Source organism: Carettochelys insculpta, chromosome 16 (assembly GCF_033958435.1).
Source record: "Carettochelys insculpta isolate YL-2023 chromosome 16, ASM3395843v1, whole genome shotgun sequence".
Taxonomy (NCBI): domain Eukaryota; kingdom Metazoa; phylum Chordata; order Testudines; family Carettochelyidae; genus Carettochelys; species Carettochelys insculpta.
Genome location: NC_134152.1, coordinates 39,433,876 through 39,452,069, shown reverse-complemented (window position 1 = coordinate 39,452,069; position 18,194 = coordinate 39,433,876).

The following is an 18,194-nucleotide window of genomic DNA, read 5'->3' as shown; positions in this document are numbered from 1 at the left end:
TGATAGGAATAAGGGGATTTCAAAGTTCCTGGGTTCCTTTCGAAAAGGACCCCTGTCTGGACGAGCCGTGTGGGAGCAAAACATGGAAATTTTGAAGAGCCACGGCTGGAGGCATGCTAATGAGGCACTGAATATGCATTTCAGCACCTCATTAGTAATCTTCTAAATGGCCATTTGCATGGCCATTTCAAAGATTTGTGCTAGTGTAGACATAGCCAAACTGTGCTCTTTCTATCTGAAATCAAAAGAACTTGGCCCTTTTTCCAGTGGCCCTCTTCCTCTCCCAGATGAGGAAGAGTGCCTTTTTTCCAATAGAGTCTTTTGAAAGAAAGTGTGTGTAGATGCTCCGCAGGCCCTTCTTTCGAAAGAGCTGTCCTCATGGTGCTAAATTTTTTCAAGCCCCAGCCTGTTTTTGTGAAAGAACAGTGGCTGTGTGGACACACTCTGTCGAAAGAGTGGATCTATCTTTCGATCTGCTGTTTTGTGTGTGGATGCGATCTTTCAAAAGAAGATTTTTCAGAAGATATCTTCCAAAAGAACTTCTTTCATAGGATCACTGAAGTGTTGACACAGCCAAAGACAGCATGGTCTGATTCAGTACAGTAATTCCTGTGTGCTTGTTTTCACTTTTAATTAACTTTCTGAGGCCTCAGCTCTCTCTGAATCTTCTCAGCGTTCAGATCACATCTAGATCCCCTGAATAAATTGCAAGTTTTAACACTGGAATTACCATAGTTACTTCCATTCTACAAACTTGACATCCTAGTCTCCTGTGGCCCTGAGATTGCCACCCCTTCTTGTGATGGCTAGATACTCTGCATTGATGGCCGCCTCAGAGTATAACAGTTAATTTCTTTCAGGCCTGCTGATGGGGTGAGAGGTGTAAGGGGGACAACTGGCTTGGCATCTGGTGATACAAGGGGGCTTGTAGCTCTTGCCACTACTGGTGCTACTTCGGTGGTAATGGCAGTGGAACATCACATCATGCACTCCAAGCAGCACTGAAGGGAGGGCATTGTAGTCCTGGCAGTGCCAAGAACTGACTGCTTCCAGTCCAGACCTTTGCCAGTGCAGTTCCTGGTAGAACCTTGCATCTCTGTAGATATGTGCTTCATATCAGCGAATACAGATTTTGTATCTCACTGGGGTCTACTACATCTTTCCATAACCTCACAGTGAGACTTACTGGGATTTAAGAACATAAGAATGGCCATGCCACGTCAGACCAATGGTCCATCTAGACCAATATCCTGTCTACCAATAGCAGCCAAAGACAATGCTTCACAAAGAATGAACGGAAAAGGACAATTTTCAAATGATCTGCCCTGTCATCCAGTCCAGCTTCTGGCACTTAGAGGCACAGGGAAACCCAGAGCATGAGGTTGCATCCCTGACCCACCTTGGCCCATGCCTAGCCTCTAAAAACAATCCTGCCTGTGTAGAAACAGCTTAAATAAGGTGTAATGTTTGTGTTATGGGAAGCGGTACATAGTGCACCCTTCTTCATTTTTGCCACATTCTTCATGATTTTATAGACCTCTACCATATCCCACTTAATCAGCTTTTTTTTCTAAACTCAGCAGTCCCAGTCTTTTAAATCTCTTCTCCTATGAAAGCTGTTCCATACTCTGAGGACTTTTTGTTTCTCTTCTCTGAATCTTTTCTAATTCTAATATATCTTTTTGGAGATGGGGTAACCAGAACTACATGCAGTTTGCCAGATGGAGATGTACAATGGCTATTATCTGTGTCTTCTGTCCCTTTCCTGAGGGTTCCTAACATTCTGTTAGCTTTTGTAACTGCCACTTCATATTGAGCAATGTTTTCAGAAAACTATCCACAATGACTCCAAGATATTTCTACAGATGATTTAGGACCCATTATTTTGTATGACTAGTTATGTTTTCCCATGTGCATTACTTTGCATTTATCAACATTGAATTTCATCTGCTGTTTTGTTGCCTGATCATCCAGTTTTGTGAGACCCTTTGTAATGCTTCACAGCCAGCTTTGCAATTAACTGTCCTGAGTAAGTTTGTATTATCTGAAAGTTTTGCTACTTGCATTATTTTACTCCCCTTTCCAGATCATTTATGATTGAAGAACCCTTATTCCAGTACAGATAGTTGGAGGACACTGTGATCTCTTTCCAACATGAAAATTCACCAATTAGTCATACCCTTTATTTCCTCTTATTCCATGACTATTTACTTTGCTTCAGAGCCTTTAGTGAAGACCTTATCAAACGCCTTTTAAGAGTCCAAGTATACTATATCCAGTGGATCACCCTTGTCTACATGCATATTGATTCCGCACAAAGAATTCTAATAGTTTGGTGAGGCATGATTTCCATATACAAAAACCTTTTTACTCTTCACCAACGTATGTTCATCTATGCGTCTGGTGATTCTGTTCCTTGCTATAGTTTCACTCTATATGTCTGGAACTGAAGCTTGGCTTACCACAAGTAATTACCAGGATGGCCTGTGGAGTTTTTTTTAAAAAAATAGTGTTATATTAACTATCCTCTAGTCATCTGGTACAGATGCCGATTCAAGTAATAGGTTACATATCACAGTTACTAGTTCTGCATTTTCATATTTTAATTCCTTCAGAACCGTGGGGTGAAGGCAGGATGCAGTGGCTGGGCCTATGTGCCTAAACATGCAGGTGGGAGTGGCAGCATAGAGCTGTGTCGCCCCTAGACTGACAGGGAATATTCCCTGTTGAGTTGCTGAACCTAGGATCCTCAAAGAACCAGCTCACTTTGTCGCAGTTACATTTAATCTCCACCAGAGATTCAGCTGCTGACATGAGGTGCTTATCTGCATTTCACATTTTGGAAGCCATATTTATAAATTTGACTATCTGCTGCTCTTCTGGATTTGAGTTCTTTATATATCAGGCTTGCTGTCCCCCAAAGCAGCTTCACAGAATAAAAAGGGAGCTGAAGTGTTCTACATGAAAATTAAAAAAGAAGCCAATTCCCACCCTAACAAAGCCTTGGAGAGAGGTATTATAGTCAGGTACAGGCACATAAACCCAACTGACAAAGATAACAGCCCTGTATATAATCCATGATTTTATGGTTAGCAGTAACCTAAGAGACAATTTGTGCATGTGTATAGAAATTAGACATGTTTAAAACAAACATTTCCAAAACAAGCATTTCCCCTTTTCATTCGCTCCAGTCATGTTCACAGAGAAACCATATCAAGGTAATTGATGCAGTATTCCAAACATATTGCCAAGATCCAAACACTAGAGCCTCAAACATTAACCTGGTGTTAAATGTATCCAACCCCTGGATGAAAGGTATATTTATTTCTATTAATGCTTGCAAAAGGGCATCTTACATCTTTGCAGTGTTGGGACTATTCATATCCTAAAAACTTAAGTTGCTCTTATTAAAGACAACTCTTTCTGGAACAAATAATGTATTTTCTGATGGAGGGAAAAACAAAAATATTGCCTGTTTCTTTAAAAGAGTCTGTGAATGTTTTAGAGCTGAATCCGGCAATCCTACTGATTAAATGACTTCTCTCTTTAAAGGTTAATTACACACTTTTTCCCCTGACTTCATCTATGCTAGCAAGTTCTTTTGGAAAATCTGGCCATTTTTCAAAAGAAGATGTGGAGCATCTACACACAAAATGTGCTCTTTTCGTCCAAAATTGAAAGAATGCGGCTTCTCTTCCAGAAGCCCTCTTCCACTCCTGGATTAGGAAGAGTGCCTTCTTCCAAAAGCTGCTTTAAAAAAAAAAGCATGTGTATATACTCTGTGGGACCTTTTTTCACAACAGCAGTCCTCATGGCACTGTATTTTTCAATCCCTGGTCCATTCTTTCGAATGAGTGAGGGCTGTGTGGATGCTCTCTATCAAAAGAGGGGATCAATATTTCTATCCGCTTTTTTGCGTACAGATACGCTCTTTCAAAAGAAGTTTTTTCGGAAGAGATATTCTGGAAGAACTTCTTTGGAAAGATCACTGTACAGTAGACGTAGACCCTGTGTGTATCAGTGGTAGATGGTAGGTGTCAAAAATTTAGATACCAATATGATAGATTAAATAGAACACAGACTATTTTTAACAGGAGGCTATGTAATCTTAATGATCTCTTCTAGGCTTTAAGTCTATGAAAATAGCGCACTTACAGCAGAGGGCAATGTTGTGCCATCTAGAAATGAAACCATCTTATGAATGTGAATTATAGTGATCATGTAACGCAGTCTGTTTACTTAGTTTGCTAAAACTCTGCTTCCTTTTAAACCTCCAGAATGAAAAGCCAGAATGGCCTGTAATAGGGGCCCTCACACTGGTAGTGCCTCCTGGTAGCCCAGTGTAGCACCACCATTGCAAGTGTGCCTTGGTTTCAGGCCCACCAATGGAGGTGGGGTGTGGGGGAGGAAGGGTACAATTGCCCCTGGGTCCAGCACTTCAAAGGGGTCTGGAGCTCCAGCCGCCTCCATGGCTGTAACTCTGGACCCCTTTGAAACATCATGGAGCTCTCTGTGCTGCTGTATGGGGGGGACCATGGGGTGGTGCCCCTCAGAGACAACTGTCCCAAAGCCTGCCCCTTCCATCCTTGGCCTTGCCTCTTCCAGGTCAGAGAGCTGAGCCCCTCTCCCATGCCCCCATGCCTATCAGTGCCACTGCTCAGTTTCCATTAATGCAAGTTTCAGTAAGTCCACTGAGGCCTGTATATTGAACTGCAACTTTCAGGGCACAAGATTCTTCAAACCCAAAGGCAGAACATCACAGAAACAGACTTCTCCTCAATGTCTCTAGCTGGAGGGAGGAAAATCTGAAACAACCTTAGCCCATCAAAAGCAGTTATAGCAAAAGTCCCTTACCTACGAGGCCTTCATAACCCAGAACCCTCTTTGGGAGTCAAGGGCCTCTTGGCACTAGATGCGGAAGGGGTTTTCCTCTTGGGTCAGGGTTCTCCCAAGAGGCTAACACACAAGGACAGTTCCCCAGGACATCATGATTTCTTTGACTAGGGCTTCTGTTATTGCCTGCTGAAGTCTTTCATGGGAGCTAAGTTTCTGTGAGACATAGCATTCATAATCCCTTCTTTGTCGAATCCCTCCCACACAGGATCATTCCTCAGTTTCCTTTGCTGGTGAGCCCACCTCACCAGCAACACCTGAAAAGCTATCTCTATAGGAGATTTTTCTTTCTGCACTTTGAGGACTGTTCCCTCCTTAGGAACCTCTATTCTCCTAGCCAGGCCCCACCACAGAAATTGCCTTTTTTCCTTGGCCATGTGCTTCCCTATCTAATTAACTGCCTCCAAGTGAGTTAACTAGCCCATTCAGAGGACCAGGTACAGTAAACACTTTTGTATCTGGCAGCCCCAGGACTGGGAGGTTGCCGGTATTCAAATATTCTGGATAATGCATAACACTAAAGAAAAACAAGATTAGATATCAAGAAACAAACAAAAATGTATGCAGAGTACAACAACAGTAGTATGGTATACTGTAAACTTATGCTGTATTTGCTGTATTTATTTGTATTTACTATTACTATATTGTACTTAGGGAAAACGTAACTAAAATTTACTTGTGGTTAAAATGCCAGTTATTTGAGAGTTCTGGATAATAAAATGCTGGATATGAAAGAATTTACTGTACTCTCTGACATATCCAGAGAAAATTAAATTTTATTACACTGATTTAAAATGTAAAGATAATAGGATGGTCTTGTCTGTAACACACTGAGAAAAGTCCAGCAGAAATTATAGAACCATGGAACTGGAAGAGACCTGTACAGTTCATCAAGTCCAGTCCCCTGCACTCATGGCAGCATCAAGCACTATTTAGAAGACCAAAAAAGCAATCAAGTAGCACTTTAAATACTAATGAAATAATTTATTAGGTGATGAGCTTTTGTGGGACAGACCCACTTCTTCAGATCTGTAGCCTTACCAGAACAGACTCATATAAAGCACAGAGTTCCAAAAATAATCAAGGTTGGCAAATCAGATAGAAAAACAGAGAGAGGGAACGAGAGGTGGGGAAGTAAGTGTTAGGTCAAGAATCAAAGTATGTGAAAGAGTCCTCATAATGGGTTGGGTAATTGCTGTCCCTGTTCAAACCACGTATTAATGTGTCAAATTTGAATATGAATGTTAGTTCCAAGCATTCTCTCTGTAGATGGTTGTTAAAGTCTCTTTTCTCCAGAACAGTTAAATTATTTTGTTAGCCTTTAAAGTGTTACATGGCTGATTTCTTGTTTTGATAGAGTACAGACTAACATGGCTATCTCTCTGTTACTATCTAGAAGACCATAATTTTTAGCCTGTGTTTCAAAGTTCCCAGATTTGCTCTACTGGGCCCGTGCACAAGTCCCTGTAAAGTCATTATGAAATGTATATCTATGAAAATGAAGAGACCTAAGCATTTCATTAAGTTACCAGCATTTGTGAGTTCTGCATTTAGTATTCTACATTACTGCACACCACACCAAGGCATTGCCAGGATCAATGGCCCAATGGCCTGTGTATTGATATTTTTGTGTTGATCCCCAGTTTAGTGTAGGCAAACCCTCAAAATTAAAATGATCATCTTTGCCCTACCTGCGTATTCACGGGGTGCTGACAAAACTTCCAAAGCCTGCCCTAGCATGCACTGGGCTTACAGTAAAATAGGGGATGAACTATTTTTGAGAAGTCTTTTGGGGCTCAAATTGAGGCTATGAGTTTATAGATTCCAAGGCCAGAATGGACCGTTGTGACCACCTAATCTGAGTAATTAAATCCTGTTTGAATAAGCGATTTAGATATTGCAAAAAAGTATATCTCAGCCTAAAATATCCTTTCTCCAGGTTTAAAATGCACAATTTTGGTTAAATGTATTGTATGTGAGATGCTTCTCTCAAACTAAGTAAACCTGTACTTGTCAAGGCAAACTGGTAGTTTAAAAACTATAAGTCATCAGGGCCAGCAAATACACCATCTAAGAATTCTGAAGTACCTGGAGTATGAAGTGACTGAGCTTTTAATAGAAATATGCAATCTGTCATTAAAGATAGCTACAACATTAGGGGACTAGAGGGAACGAAATGCCATATTGGGTTTTAAAAAGTTCTAGGTGAGATTCAGGGAATTACAGACCACTCAGCCATATTTACATACCTAGTAAACTGGTTAAAATAGTTAAAAGTAGAATAATAAAGCAACTGCACTAATAAAGCAACTGGAAGGTCATAATCTGGAGGAGCCTAATTAGCATGGTTTCTGCAAAGAAAAATCACACCTTGCTAATCTATTAGAATTCTTGGAACATATCAGTGAAGGTGATCAAGGATAACCAGTTAATAATTTATTTAGACTTTCAAAACAGCTTTGACAAGATACCTTACCTGAATTGGTTCAATAAAAGATATTATCTTACCCACCTTGTCCCTCTCATATACATGACTACAATTCCACTTCAAACAAAGTTTTTAGGTTTGTCAAATCCAGAGAAGACTCTGGGGAACTTCAGAGACACCTAACTAAAGCAGGCAAATGGACAACATGATGGCAAATGAAGTTCAATGGTCTGAAATGCAAACTATTGCACACTAGCGGAAAGAAATTGAACTACTCATACACTTTACAACAGCAATGGGCAACTGTGAACAGCAAGTGGCCTGCATAAGTGGCCTTCTTTCACGTCAATAGGCAGAAGTCTGTGGCCCCCTGAGGTTACAACTGCAGCCCAGCAGTCTCTCCTCCCCATCCAATGCCCCTCTCACACACAAAGGAACTGGAGCCCCACACTTACTTGCTCCTCCATCTCCTCCCATCTCTGAATACTTTCAGAGCCATGAATAGCCTGATTTGTGCTCCATCCTCACTTCTTCCCCTCCCTCCGGAGCTGGAACATCTGCAAACAGCTGATTTTTGCAGCATTCCAACTCTGAGAGGTGGAGGGAGGAGAGGGGATGGAGGGCAAAATGCTGGGAGGAAGGGGAAGTAGCAAAGAAGTGCTGGGCTGTAGTACCCTAGTGCACACCCCAGTACATGAGAGGCAACTGGGGGAAGGGGGCAGCTGGGGGTTCACAGGCCATAGGTGGAACGCCAGTGGGCCACATGGATCCCACTGGCTGCAGGTTGCCCACTACTGCCCTAACAAGATTCTAAATTAATGTGTGTCCACTCAGGAAGTGAACCTACATATCAATGTGGATAGCTGAATGAAGATTTCTGCTCACGGTACATCTGTAGTCAAAAAAAGCAAGCCATATATTAGGCTGCATAAGGAACCAGATACAAGATAATGCAGGAAAATATAAGGCCCCTTTCTACATAAATGGTACAGCCTCATCTGGAATACCCTGTGCGATAACCATCATTTAGCTCAAAACTGATGTTATAGAATTAGAGGAGGTTCAGAGAAGGGTGAAAGACAGTCATCTCCCATTTTGTATGTATACAACTGATTGCTCCTTCCTAAGTGGAGTATTTTGCATTTGTTCTTATTGAATTTCATCCCATTTACCTCAGACCATTTCTCCAGTTTGTCCAGTTCATTTTGAATTATAACCCTATCCTCCAAAGTACTTGCACCTTCTCCTAGCTTGGTATCATCTGCAAACTTTATAAGCTTAGGCTGTATGCCCTTATCTAAATTGCCAATGAAGATACTGAACAAAAGCAATCCCAAAACTGATCCTTGCAGAACCCCTCTCATTATGCCCTTACAGCATGACTGTGAACCATTGATAACTATGCTTTGGAAATGGTTATCCAACCAGTTATGCACCCATTTTATTTTAACCCAATCTAGATTGCATTTCCCTAGTTTGTTAATGAGAAGGTCACTTAAGAGTGTACCAAATGCTTTAATAGAATCTAGGTATATCTCATCTACCACTCCCCCAATATCCACAAAACTTATCATATCAAAGAAAGCTATAAGATTAATTTGACATGATTGTGTCTTGACAAAGCTATGTTTACAGTTGCTTGCTATCTTCCAGATGTTTGCAAATAGATTCCTTAATTATTTGCTCCATTATCTTTTCTGGCACAGTGGTTAAACAGACTGGTCTGTAGTTTCCTGGGTCATCTTTATTTCCCTGTTTTATAGATGGGCACTTTGTTTGCTCTTTTCCAGGATTCTGGAATCTCTCACATCTTCCATGTGTTTTCAGAGATAGCTAATGGCTCAGATATTTTCTCACTAAGCTTCTTGACTATTACAGGATGCCTTTCATCAGGCACTAGGGACTGGAAGGCACCTGACATTTCTATCAAAACAAAAAAGCAGTCATATAGCACTTTAAAGACTAATTTATTAAGTTATGAGCTTTTGTGGGACAGATCTGTCACTAATCAACATTTCTGTGTAATTTTTGTTCTCCTATTTTAATTTCTGAACCTACCTTATTTTTCTCCATCATGCTTCCAATCACTACCAACCTTCTTGGATAAAAGAGAAATAAATAAATAAAAGTATCTCTGCCATTTCTACATTTTCTGTTACATTTTTCCACTCTTAATTGAGTAGTGGTCCTACACTGTCCTAAGAGAAAGACTAAGGCCTTTCTCTTGCTTTGAATATATTTGCAGAATGTTTTCTTGTTACCATTTATGTCTCTAGCTAGTTTGTACTCATTTTGTGCCTTGGTCTTTATAATTTTGCCCCTACGTATCCTGGCTGTGTGTCCACTAGGGAGTTTTGTTGACAGAGGCCCTTTCTGTCAACATAAGTCAGGGAGCATCTACACACATAAAGCATTCTGTCAAGACAGTCCTGGCAGAACTCTGCATATGCCTCGACAGTGTTATCCCTCAAAAATTTGAGGCATAACACACTGTTGACAGAAGTGCAGTGTGGCCATATCTGTCGACAGAAAAGACTTCTGATTGCAGGGCAGCCCTGTTTGCAGAGCTGCCATTTTGCTTTCTGTCACCAGAGGGCAGTGCAGTCTGGTAGTTCTCTGTCGACAGAGCAAGTTGTGTGTAGCAGCAATCCTTCTCTGAACCGCCCCCTCCCCCCTGCCCCACCACCCCTCATGCATCTGACGAAGCGGGTCTTTGCCCAAGAAAGCTTATTCGCCAAAGTATCTTTTAGTCTATAAGGTGCCACAGGACTTCTTGTTGTTTTTAATCTGTCTACAGAGGTTCCGTCAACAGATGCTTCTAGTGTAGACGTAGCCCCTATGTACTTGTGTTATTCCTTTATATTCATCCTTTGGAATTTATCCTAGTTTCCACTTTTTAAAGTACTCCTTTTTGATTTTTAGATCATTCAAGATCTTCTAGTTAAGTCAGACTTGTCTCTTTCTGTCTTTTATACCAGATATGGGAGTGGAAGCACTTGCACTGAGCAGAGTATGCACAAGTGGGAAGGCAGTACAAGCAGTTAGATCTTCCTGGAGTAAGAAAAGAGGTGCTGGCCATGCAGCAGTGAGGGTGAGGGTCAGGGTCAATCTTCTGGAGTTCGATTTTGTGCAGCTGGTAAAGATGCACAAAATGGATTTCTCTGGGGTTGGCAGTCGACCCCTGTACTCCATGCTGTTGCGTAGGGTAACGGAAGTTGACAGGAGAGTATAGCGGCTAGGTCTATCCCAGGGAAATAAGTCAATTCTGATATGTCGATTTTAACTATGCAAATGCCACAGGTAGAATTGCATCTCTGAAATTCATTTATTTCCCTAGTATATCCTTAGCCTAGGTGGCAGGGCTGTTAACTAGGCCTGCACATTCTTTTTTTAGTGTGATAGGTAGCTTTAGAAAGCCAATGAGTGGGAGGAGCTGGTGCCAGAACAGTGGCTCCACCTCTAAATGGTATGTGTCATTAGTCAGCCAGTTCTCCCTGCTTCAGCTTTCCCATAATTCATTGGGTTGCACAGAAGCACTATAAAGGCATTAACACTGTGCACCATAGCCTCTAGAGCCCTCATGGGGAGTCCAGGACATGTCTGTAATGTTCTAGGCTCCTGGAATAGTCTGTGTATGGCCCACTCTTGGGGTCCTCATGAAGCATCTTCCATTGTACTTATCCTTGTGTAATCGTTTTGTTTGAGTACCCTGGGTTGGAACCTAGGGGGAACAGCTAAAGCAGGGGACTTTAGTGCTCTTGCCACTGCAGTTCCTGGTGGACCCGTGCTGCTCCAGGGTATAAAGGAGGGGACCCTAGAATTAGGTGGGGGCCAGGAGAATTTTCTCAATTAACACTGTTAGCCTGTGTATGACCACCAATGAAAAAGCAGTACAAAATGCTGGGAGCTGGTGTTGCAGCCTGGACCCTGGCTGTCCCACTGTTAAGAAAGGCTGCATTCACCCTCTTTGCTACCAGGCAGAGCTTGGTTTTTTTAGCTGCTGCTAGTATGGGAATCTGCATAGCATCAGATATCATGGCTTGCACTTTCAACATAGATAGTAGAGATCTCTGTATTTGATTAATATTTATCTCTTCAGAAATGCTGTCGAAACTCTGGCAGGAACAGATCTTCAGATTAGATTTAATTGCTGAAGATTAGATTGGCTATTTTTAACTTCAAGTGACTTTGTTGCCTGGAAGGGGTAGGTGGGTTTGAGTGGGAGGGGAGAAAGCAATATGGAGGCCTAGAACTAGAGCAGCACAGGATACTGCAGGTCAGGTCTGAGGTACATTGGAAATGATACAGTGCTGAGCAAAGCTGAAATACTGAAGGGTGCGGGAAAGGGCTTCTTCAGGCCATTATCACTGAGGTGCCTGTAGAGAGCTTGGAATATGCATAGCAGAGGAGATGGGTTTAGGAACTGAGGCTCCCTGGCAGAGCTGCATAGGAAGAGCTTGTCCAAGGCTTATCTGATTGTAACCATCATTCTCTGTCTTTCACTTTTCACTCATCAGTTTTACCAAAAATTAATCTTTTTCTGTTTCCAGAATGACTGTCATCCGGTGTCTTTACTAAACTGTGAAACAGCTAGTGCTGCATTAGCTGGCAGTGATGGCTGAGGGCACAGCTAATAGCAGCAAAAAGGGGAAACAATACAGTAGCTAGGGGCAGGCTGGGCTTCTGCCACTTTGAGGTGGAGTTTGCCAAGCAAGGACCCATGTGTTCTGCAGCTCCTGCTATGTGCACCCTGTCAGTGAACACTTCAGTAGAGTGGGCCATTCTGTTAAAGACCTGAGAATCCGTGTCCTGCATCAGAGAGAATTTAACAACAGATTAGAGCATGAGACTTCAGAGTTAGAGTACATATTCAAATTCGACACACTAACACATGGTATGAACAGAGACATCAATTACCTCACACATTACAAAGAGTGCTTCCCTTTCTTTGATGCTCGTAATTCTCTGAGACAGGACAATTAACATCCCTCCACCTCTCACTCCCTCCTGTCTATCCTATTTGATTTCACAGTTTTTCATTGCAATTTGTTTCTTTGTACTTATATATGTCAGTCTTTATTGGAAATGAAATGATCTGAAAAAGTGGGTCTGTCCCATGAAAGCTCATCACCAAATAAATCATTTTGTTAGTCTTTAAAGTGCTACCTTTCTGCTGCTTTGTTTGTTGAAGATCAAAACAATTAGACTAGAGCCACAAAAGGTTAAACAAAATTTTTACAAACATAGTAGAAGCAATCAAAACAAAAAGCAGTCAAGTAGCACTTTAAAGACGAGCAAAATAGTTTATTAGGTGAGCTTTCGTGGGACAGACCCACTTCTTCAGAACATAGCCATACCAGAACAGACTCGGAAGACCAAGGACAGGGTATGCCTATTACTCAATGAAGGAGGAAATATAGTAACAGAAAATGTGGAAACAGCAGAGGTGCTGTTACTCCAACAAGACTTGTGGTGATTGGGCACATAACATAGTGAATGCTAAAAAAAATGTGACAGATTCAGAAATTAAAGCAGGAAATAATGTAACACTATTGCAAAAAAAATCATTCTGGAATCTATTATGAGGTGTATTGTAAGTAAGACACAAAAAGTAATTCTTCCCCTCTACTCTGCACAGATTAAGCCTCATCTGGAGTATTGTGTCCAGTTCTGGGCATCAAATTTCAGCAGAGATGTGGACATATTGGAGAAGATCCAGAATAGACTAACAAAAATAATTACAGCTCTAGAAAACCTGAGCTATGAGGGAAAACTGAAAAAAATGGATGTGTAGTCTGGAAAAGAGAAGTCTGGGAGGGGCCAGGGTAACACTTTTCAGTACATAAAATATTTTTACAAGGAGGAGTGAGAAAAAATATTCTTCCTTTTGTCTGATGATAGGATGAGAAACACTTGTCTTAAATTGCAGCAATGGCAGGTTAGCTTGGTTAAGCATGTCAGAGTCATTAAGCGGTAGAATAAATTGCCTAGGGAGGCTATGGAATCAATATCACTGGAGATTTTTTATGAGAAGATTAGACAAACACCTGTCAGGGATGGTTTAGCTAATGCTTGGTCCTGCCATGAGTGCAGGGGGCTAACTGGACTAGATGACCTTTCATGGTTCCTTCCAGTCCCATGATTTTATGACTATTCACTCTATTAGCTAAGTTTGAACACCATTAATCACACTTGGGCTACGTCTACACGTGAAGCCTACATCGAAGTAGCTTATTTCGATGTAGCAACATCGAAATAGGCTATTTCGATGAATAACGTCTACACGTCCTCCAGGGCTGGCAACATCGACGTTCAACATCAACATTGCGCAGCACCACATCGAAATAGGCGCTGCGAGGGAACGTCTACACACCAAAGTAGCACACATCGAAATAAGGGTGCCAGGCACAGCTGCAGACAGGGTCACAGGGCGGACTCAACAGCAAGCCACTCCCTTAAAGGGCCCCTCCCAGACACAGTTGCACTAAACAACACAAGATACACAGAGCCAACAACTGGTTGCAGACCCTGTGCCTGCAGCATGGATCCCCAGCTGCCGCAGCAGCAGCCAGAAGCCCTGGGCTAAGGGCTGCTGCCCACGGTGACCATAGAGCCCCGCAGGGGCTGGAGAAAGAGCATCTCTCAACCCCTCAGCTGATGGCCGCCATGGCGGACCCCGCTATTTCGAAGTTGCGGGACGCGCAATGACTACACGGTCCCTACTTCGACGTTGAACGTCGAAGTAGGGCGCTATCCCCATCTCCTGATGAGGATAGCGACTTCGACGTCTCGCCGCCTAACGTCGAAGTTAACTTCGAAATAGCGCCCGACACGTGTAGCTGTGATGGGCGCTATTTCGAAGTTAGTGCCGCTACTTCGAAGTAGCGTGCACGTGTAGACACGGCTTTGCTTATCAGTATTTCATAGTTCCAGAATGGCTTCAGCTAGTTCTTACATAGCCCTAGGATGAATTTGATCAGGCCCTGGAGACATTAATTCATCTAAGATATCTAAATATTATTTACTCTTCTCTTTCCCTGTATTGTCTTCCATTCTTTCCCCTGTGTTGTTATTAATAATTATGTGGACTAGCTGGTCACCATGAACCTCTTTAGTGCAAAGTGAAGCAAAATATGCATTAAAAAATTCAGCTATCTTGATGTCATCAGCTTTTAGGTATCCATCCCTGCTAAGCAGAGGACATACCTTCTTCTGCACCCTTTTTTCTTGCTCCTAATGAACTTAAAGAACCTCCTATTGCCTTTTAGCTGTGTCTACACGTGCACGCTACTTCGAAGTAGCGGCACTAACTTCGAAATAGCGCCCGTCACGGCTACACGCGTCAGGCGCTATTTCGAAGTTAACTTCGACGTTAGGCGGCGAGACGTCGAAGTCGCTAACCTCATGAGGGGATCGGAATAGCGCCCTACTTCGACGTTCAACGTCGAAGTAGGGCCCGTGTAGACAATCCGCGTCCCGCAACGTCGAAATTGTGGGGTCCTCCATGGCAGCCATCAGCTGGGGGGTTGAGAGACGCTGCCTCTCCAGCCCGTGTGGGGCTCTATGGTCACCATGTGCAGCAGCCCTTAGCCCAGGGCTTCTGGCTGCTGCTGCTGCAGCGGGGGATTCATGCTGCATGCACAGGGTCTGCAACTCGTTGTCGGCTCTGTGTATCTTGTGCTGTTTAGTGCAAGTGTGTTTGGGAGGGGCCCTTTAAGGGAGCGGCTGGCTGTTGAGTCCGCCCTGTGACCCTGTCTGCAGCTGTGCCTGGCACCCTTCTTTCGATGTGTGCTACTGTGGCGTGTAGACGTTCCCTCGCTGCGCCTATTTCGATGTGGTGCTGCACAACGTCGATGTTGAACATCGACGTTGCCAGCCCTGGAGGACGTGTAGACGTTATTCATCGAAATAGCCTATTTCGATGTTGCCACTTCGAAATAGGCTACTTCGATGTAGGCTTCACGTGTAGACGTAGCCTTTATGTCCCTTGCTAAGTGTAACTCGTTTTGTGCTTTTGTGTTTCTGACTTTTCCCCCACATACTTGTGCTGTTCTTTTGTATTTCTCCTTCACAGTTTGTCTGCATTTCCACTTTTGTGGCATTTCCTTTGGATTCCAGGCCATTAAAGCATTCCTGATGGTGCTCAATTGGCTTTTTATGAGTCCTATCCTTCCTTCAGATTCAGGTAGTTTGCTGTTGTGCCTTTAATATTGTCTCGTAAGGAAGGTGCCAGTGCTCCTGAATTCTTTGGCTACTTCTACACTGCAAATTGCTCCATGGCTAGACACACCCTGTTTGGTCACTAGCCCGTCAAGTGGCAGAGGTGTGTGCGCAGAGGTCAGCCTAGTCCCTGAGGCACCAGGGAGGCCACATGCAAGAGGGTCCGCTGTGCAGGGCACACATACCAGTGCCCCCGGGACAGCCCCATCATTTGGCCGACTTGTGGTGGCTGCTGCTCACAGTGGGTGAGGAGCAGGGCCTTAGGCTGTGGTGTGGGAATGACTCACCATCCCTCCTTCTTGTCTTCCTTACAGCTGCACCATCCAAGTGCTGGGTCAGCCCCACCTCTCTGCCAGGGCCAGCCAGCCCCATCCTGGCACTGGAGGAAGCCAGCTTGGAACCAGGACCAGAGCAAGTTGGTACCCCACCACACTGCGGGGTGGGCCTGCAGCTGGAGGGGCTGCCACCAGCTTGACAAGGACCTCCTCCATGCCCATGCCGCTGCCCTCTGGAGGCTCAATGACCTTCTGATGTGGCGACTGTGAGATGAGCAGGAGTGGTGGGTGTGAGAATGGGAATGGGAGATATTGTCCTGGGACCAACTGATGGCCCACTTTGATGCCACCACCTGCATCTGGAAAGCCCCATTGGTCCAGTCACTCCTGGCTGCTTCTTCCATTCCCCTTGCCACCCTTGCTCCCCCTGTTGCCCAACTCCTCCCATCCCTACCTCTCCATCCCCACTGCTGTGCCCCCAGGCATGCTACAGTGGGTGATGGCCATGGCCTGCTCCTCAGCTTCCCCTGCCATGCCTGCCCCCACATGCCCACCTTCCCCTGCCTAGCCTGACCCTACCACAACCCCATTGTCTCCTTATCTCCCCATGCTCCCAGCCCCAACCGGGACCCTGAGCTGTGGTGGGAGGGGATTCTGAAGCCGCCGCTACTTGAGGTCCCGCTCCCCTGGGGGGGTTGCAGCACCCACCCCCCCGCTCCTTGGACTAAGGCCCCCCACTCCCTCTCTCAAGCCCTCCCAAGCTCAGATGTCTTCCACCCCCATTCCCAAGCCCCACCACTGTATATAGCTGTATCTTCTTGCACACTGTAAATAGTGTTTTGCACAGCTTTTATTTTCAACAGATTTATCTTTTTTAAGTAAACAAGTTATCTGAACACCACCTCCACTATCTTCCTTATTGGGGAGGGGTTGAAGAGTGGTAAGGAGGTAAGAGGAGAGGTTGGGGTAGGGCTGCAGGCCCAAGACCCCCCGCTGTGGGTTCCCTGGGGAGGGGCATTGGAGCCATAGGAGGTGCTCTCCCATAGGGCCTCCCGGATCCACACCCCATCCCTGTGGGCTTCATGGACCAGGGGCATGCCCAGCTGTTCATAGGTGCATCCAGCATCTGCCTCCTATCCCAGGAAGAAGGAATCCCCCTATCCCTCCGCAAGGTTGTGGATGGCACAGCATGCAGCTACAACTTGGGGAACATTGTGGTCCCCCATGTCCAGGTCAGGAGGTACCTAAAACATGCCTTGAGGCAGCTAGAAGCACACTTCAGTTGGTTCTGGGCCCAGTTTAGGCAGGTGTTGCACAGTTCCTGGTTTGGGTCCAGGTGAACAGTGTACAGTCTCCTGAGCCAAGGCAGGAGGAGGTTGGCAGTGTGCCCTCATCATGCACAATGGCATGGTCATGTCCCTGACTGCCAGCTCCCAGTGGGGTAGATAGGTGCCTGCCTCCATCCTCCAGCACAGGCCATACTTGTAGAATACCCTCGCATTGTGTATCTGGCCCAACCACCCATCAAAAATGTCGAGGAACTGTCCCTGGTGGTTGACCAGGACCTGCAACACAATGGAGCAATTTCATTTGTGGCTGGTGAACCAGGTCGTGCTGTGGCCTGGGGCATGGATGGGGATGTGGGTCTTGTCAATTCCCTCACAACAACTGGGGAACCCCAGGGTGGTGAAATTAGCCAAGACCACATCCAGGTCTGCAAGGCAGATGACCTTCCCGAGCAGAAGCGTGTTGATGGCCATCATGTCCTTCAAGGGGAGAAGACTACACACACACATATGTGAGGGAGGAGGCCCCTGGGCCCCGGGGGTGGAGGCTTCCTTGCCTCCTCCCACCCCTCCTCCTCCAGAGCTCTCTGGGCAACCCCCTGCCCTGTGGGGCTGTCTCCCTGGCAGTGGTGCTGTGCAAGGGTGGATTGGCATGATCCCCAGGGATGGGGATCCCCCCACACCCTACCCTGACCCCCCCCATCCCTAGGGTCCCCCTTGGGTGGGACATCCCTGTGCAGGGACTGCAGTCCAAGAGTGCCTTACCTGCATGATGAGAGCCCTGACAGTGAACTTCCCCATGCCAAACTGTTTCCAGATGGAGTGGTAGCTGTCAGGGGTGGCCAGCTTCCGCAGGGCAATAGTGATCTGCTTCTCCAGGGGAATAGCAGGCTGCAACCAGGTATCCTGTCTGCAGAGGGTGAGGGAAAGCCAGACCTCCAGAAAGGTCTTCTTTCTCATTCAGAAGTTATGGAGCCACTGCTGGTCATCCCACAGCCCCATGACCAGACAATCCCACCCATCTGAAATGGTGCTATGCATCCAGACCCATCTGATCACCTGGGAGTCTGCTCCTCACAGGGGTGTCAGACA